Consider the following 5,555-nt stretch of genomic DNA (forward strand, 5'->3'; position numbering starts at 1 on the left):
AAAGAGTTGGGTTTGTCCCTGAGTGGGCAAATAACGAAGGAATGGCCATGACACTCATTAAAAGCCCTGAACCTTTCTTTCCCAGCTTGGGTGGGGCTGTCTAGTGTTTGCACAGCAGGTCTTGGCGGCAGTGGAGAGGTGAACTGTGTCCACTTGCAGATTCAGGCTTATTTTAAGGGATTTTCTATCCCTCTGCTTGTCAAAATGGGACTGTTGGGGATTTCCGTCCTTTTCCCTACTGGAATGGGAGGGTGGCAGCAAGTAAAGTTACCAGAGAAATTCATAGGTGAGGCATGAGCCATCGGGACACTGGGGACACACAACAAAGGTCCAACAATTAATGGGGTGTCTGAAGCTTTCCAGTTGCTTATTACAGACAGGTTGCAGCTGAGACTCTTTTTCCTTCGAATTTAAATCTCACAGCAAATACACTGCAGGAGTGTGAGTATGAAATACAGAATTGTGTCACCAGCAAAGGGCAAGTTTTCCTGCAGCAGTGAGGCGGATCTAAGTTTGTTATGTTTGCTTACCCCATTTATACCCTTCATCAAGTCCTTGTTGTTGTTGTTATTATTATTACATGGATGCTCGCTGGGATGGCACGACCTTGCTGGCCACAGGCAAGACCCTGCAGAGGCAGATGCAGGCAAAGAGGCAGCGAGGGGTCTCTGCCCCACAGCACCTACCACGTGTGACAGAAGGGCTCAGGCAGATGCCAGAGGAATGTATCAGAAAAGCTGAGGATACCAAAAATTTAGCAAGCAGCTGAGGGAGGCTGGGATCTACAGGTCTTTCAGAGCAGGAGCTGGCTTGTTCGTAGTGCACGAGAAACACTGGGTAGGGCACAGCTATCAACGTGGCCCTGAAAATGCAGGGTCTCTGGGCACAGCAGTTTAGCTGCTGTTGTTTGTTTTATTAGGCCTGTGGCTTTCAATGTCACTCCAGCCTCTCCAAACTCTGCTGTTTCAGTGAGTGCTGAGGTCAGGTGTGGAGACATTCGCCTTGTGAAGTTATTTGTAGCTACAGAGTGCGGGAAGAGGAAGAGATGGATAAAGCGCATATAAAACTTGGTTGGTTATAGGGAAGACTTGCTCCCACACCTGCTGACTATGTGATTAAAGCCATACGTAGTCTGCCTGTGCCACGTGGAGCACTACGATGGAGGCTGGCGTATCCAACCGCTTGTAATGAAATCAAAGGTAGGTTTGTCCAGATGTGGGAAAGGGGATGTGAGGGGAAACAAACCTGGCAGAGCCTCAGCATGAAATCACACCAGCTAGGAAATCTTTGGAGGAGAAGAACAGGGGCTTGACCAACAGAAAGCAAAAAAAGCCGTATGAGGAATAAATGTGATGATAAATTGCTGACTGGACTGAGGTTTGGTTATCCCAGCCACTCTGCACCAGGTGTGATGGCAAAGCTGACCAAAAAACTGCTCCTCCCCAACAGTCCCATGCAATCACGTGCAACTTCTTTACTGCGATTTAGATGCTCTGTAGAATACTCGAGAGAAATAGCGGGTTTTGGACAGTCCTTAGACTGGAGCTGAGACACAAGCAGTGACCTTTTGACCATGTTTGGTGTTTTTTAACACTGTGCTGGAATGTACACTGAACAAAGAGAGCAGTTTCTATGAAAACAGGTGCATTTGAACTGGTCAACCAAATACAGACTGCTGAACAAAATGGAAATGCTACTGAGATTCCTGCCAGACCCCCCGGGTGGGGAGCTTTCAGTGAAGACCAGAGGAAGCAATCTCTTGCATAAGATACAGTTAAGTCCTGTGGCACCCTATAGCTGAATGACCTACCATCAAAAGCTACCCTTCTCCTCTGGCATGCAGGAAAATTGTCCCTTCCCATTCATATGTACACTAAGAGCTCATGGAGTTTGCAGGAACTTGCTCTGAAGTTCGTTGTTGGTTTTTTTTTTTTCAACGCTCAAACAATATCTGAATTACATTCCAGAGCTGAAACAAACACAGCAATGCAACTGTCAAAACTATTCAGCAATTTCCCCTACGAGTTACGAGTTACGAAAGTGCACCTCTTACTCAAGGAAAAAGAATGCATGTTACTTTTATTCAGCCCACCCAACAGAGTATCCTGCTGGGAAAATCCCTGTCTCCAGGGCCATAAGCTTTTCCCCTTTAAACTTCTTTTCTTCAAAGTTTGCTTTTTTGTTTTTACTGTAAATTAATTAGAAAAGTCACAGGGCTTCAAAAACTGAGTATGTGTGCATACCTGAGTTGATATAGTTTATTTACTTACACATTTAGTATCAGCAAATGAAATGAGATGCAGTACTTCACGTTTATAGCCCCTTTTTCACATGCATGTTTGCGATAGGAGTTGTGGGTTCATTACATGAAATTGTGTGTTTAGGTAAATCTACAGAGGTTTGATGGCTTGGTTCCTTCTTATCCTGCATCTGGTAATTCAGACTACTGCAAACTGTGCAAAAACAGGTCATAAATATGAAGGAATTAGAATAGTCATAGTTGGGGAGAGGTCCCTGTGCAACAGGCACTGTTTCTGTTGATAGAATTTATCGAGGACTAGTAGGCACCCAGGGTATCACAGACATACTCTCTGTTTTCACCAAACAGTTTTATACCAGTGGAGAATGAAGCTTTGGTCATGCCTTGGATTTTGGTTTTGGACCACCTTGACAGAACTGGAGAATTTATTTTTTATTGTTTTGTTTTGGTTTGGATTTTTTACCCTGAATTAAAGATTGTTTGGTCATTTAACTGTCATTTAGAGAGAAAGTATCTTTTACCTCTTTTTTTTCCTATGGAAAGAATAGAAGTTTGCATTCTTCTGCCTTTGGAACAGTGTAAAGTCATATGAAAAATAGCCATTTTAAAAATCAGCTGAGCTTTTCAAAGCCTGTGAAAACCAATTATGTGCAAATTCCCTTTGATTTGATTTAAGTGACTACATAAGGTGCACAGGAATGGTAATCTGTCCTCTTTGATTCTTAAACAGAACAGTAAACCAATTCTTAAACAGATTATTGAACAGAACAGTAACTAAAGCCCCAAAGAAAGAGGGACACAGCATTACGTACGTGCTAATGTCTAACAAGGTAGATGCTGCAACTTTCCAGACATTATTAGATATTACTGAGTTTTTGCAAGTCTGTTCAAGCTTTGGCGTCCTCTGGAGTAAAAAATAATTCATCAGCTCTGCAGAAGAAGAAGAAAGAAAAGCACAGGTCTAAGGGATTTTTAATGTAACAATTTTTGATTGATAGATTCCTCTTTTATTTCTTTATTTTTAGATTAATCCAGGGTTTGGATATAATTTACAACAATGTCCCAGCTCTATGCTGTGTATGTGCTATGGCTTGCCTTTACTTGTACCATCTATACGTTTATGTGCCGTGCCTACCCTGAAACTTATTACCAGCATTGCCAGTACTGTCTAAAATAACTCCTTTATAAAAAACCAAAATGTATTAATCCCCTTCCGTTTCTTCTAACAATTCCTTAGAAATCTCAATGACAGCTGTATACGATCAAAAGCAGCTACCCACACCCTCAGAAACCAAATGTGGCTAATCTGATGCTGCTTATTCAAAAGTCAGGTATCGCTGAACTGAGTCATTTTGGCTCCTTACAGTCAGTACTTCCCAAAAACGATTCAGCCCACCTATCTGGGAGACCTTGTTTGGAATGAGGTAATTTCCCTGCTGGCAGCAGTGCTACTCGCTCTCTACTGGCAATACGAGGTGCTTAGGAGACTGGTTTAGCCCAGATTCCTAAATTTTAGATGCCTTAAGACAGACGTAACAAATTCCATCCTAAATCCATTGATATTTGCCTTTAAGGCATTGGAAGAGACTTTTTCCCCAAGCTTGCTGGGAAATTTTAAAATTGCTTTGTGATCTAAGGATCAGTCTCCCCTTAAAACAGAAATGCAGTATAGGAAACAGAATAAAAGTTAATAGACTCTAAAGCTCAAAGGGATTACAGGAGGATTTAGTCTGACCTCCTGCACATTACAAGCCAGCCACAGACTACAGATGAGATGATAGAGAATTTTTTTTTTTTTTTCAGAATGACAACATGGAAAGTGTTACTTTTGTAGTAAAAAAAAGGGCTTTTAATGAAATAATGGAATAATTTCCATTGAAGACAAATTCCTGGCAAGATACAACTTCACTTTATAATCTTATTCTTAATGTTTAACTAGAAAATGCATTATATTCTTCTAGAGATTGGGTTTCATCTGTCTTGAACTCACAAATGCTTATTGAAGTGCTAGAGGTGAGTTTAAAACACAGAGGTAGTTTTGGCTCTGAGTCTCTTTAAAAATAAGGTTTGTTTTGGGGAAGAGTTAATTATCTGTTTGCTTCTTTAAACATTTTTTAAAACTTTAAACAAGTTTTATAACTTCTCAGATGAATATTTAAAGCAAACCGCAATCATTATCCAGAGTTTTTCATTAAAGGAAGAACAGAACATCTGCTAATTCAGGAAGCCAAGCAAACCATCGATAGGAGGCTCTGTATCTCAAAGAAAGACCTTAAGCTTCACAGGAAAAAGATGCTTTTCCTATGGGTGTTTGAATAAATGAGAGCAATTAAAACTGACATAGCACTGTGCAGCCATGCAGGCCCAACGTACAATGACTGTATTATATATTACAAGAGAGACTATATTTATTGTATTCATGCTGTGGATTTCTCTTAGTGACATGTGTCTAGTGAAGACAGCAATTATCCTAGCTGCCTGCCTTGTGGTCTTGTATAAGTCTGTATACTTATAGTACACACAGTATATACTTATATATATAGTATAGTCTTTATAGTCTGGATACAGACTTGGCCTTCTTATACCTGGAAAGCTGATGTGAACTGAATCCATAGGGAAATACAAACAGTGGCCCTTTGTTGCAAACCACATTATCACATTGAGTTTTGTTATAAAACACAATTTTATTATGGACAATTTGCGCTCAAAGTGGTCTTGGAATACGCAAAAAAATAGTGAGCTCCATCAGAGAATCAGGCAGTGTAACTTCAGATTTAGAGAGAGGCAGCTCAGGAAAGAAACTCTGCTGTGATAAAGGAAACTGCAGGTCATGTCTCTGATTCCCAGCGTGTATTAGGACAGACAGACAGACACTAAAAGCGTGGAGCCAGCTTCAACAGGGTACACTCATACCTCAGCAGCCTGGGGTAGCAATCTCGGAGAAGTCAGTGAAAGCATCATGTAAAGGGGAAAGTGAGAGAAATTAGCTCTGCAATTACAGTATCTAATTATAGGTGATGGTATGAAAATAGCTGTATTTTGTTTCTATTCAACCTCATGGCTGCCTGTGGAGCTTTCAGCATGTACCAACCACACAGGTTCTGATCTCCCAATTTGCAAAGGTATACTTGTGATGTGGTGAGTGAGGGCACTGAGGGGTGGTGTGTTGAGTGGGGTCATTCACCCCTGCATGACATGGTCCCAACCGTGTGACCCAATGCGGGGTGTTTGCTTTGCATGAAGTGCCTGGCTGCACTTGAAAAAAAGACAGAAGAGGGTCTGTTTGTTGCCTTTT

The sequence above is a fragment of the Charadrius vociferus genome, unplaced genomic scaffold, assembly GCF_000708025.1.
Source record: "Charadrius vociferus isolate BGI_N301 unplaced genomic scaffold, ASM70802v2 scaffold68, whole genome shotgun sequence".
In the NCBI taxonomy this organism is placed as follows: Eukaryota; Metazoa; Chordata; class Aves; order Charadriiformes; family Charadriidae; genus Charadrius; species Charadrius vociferus.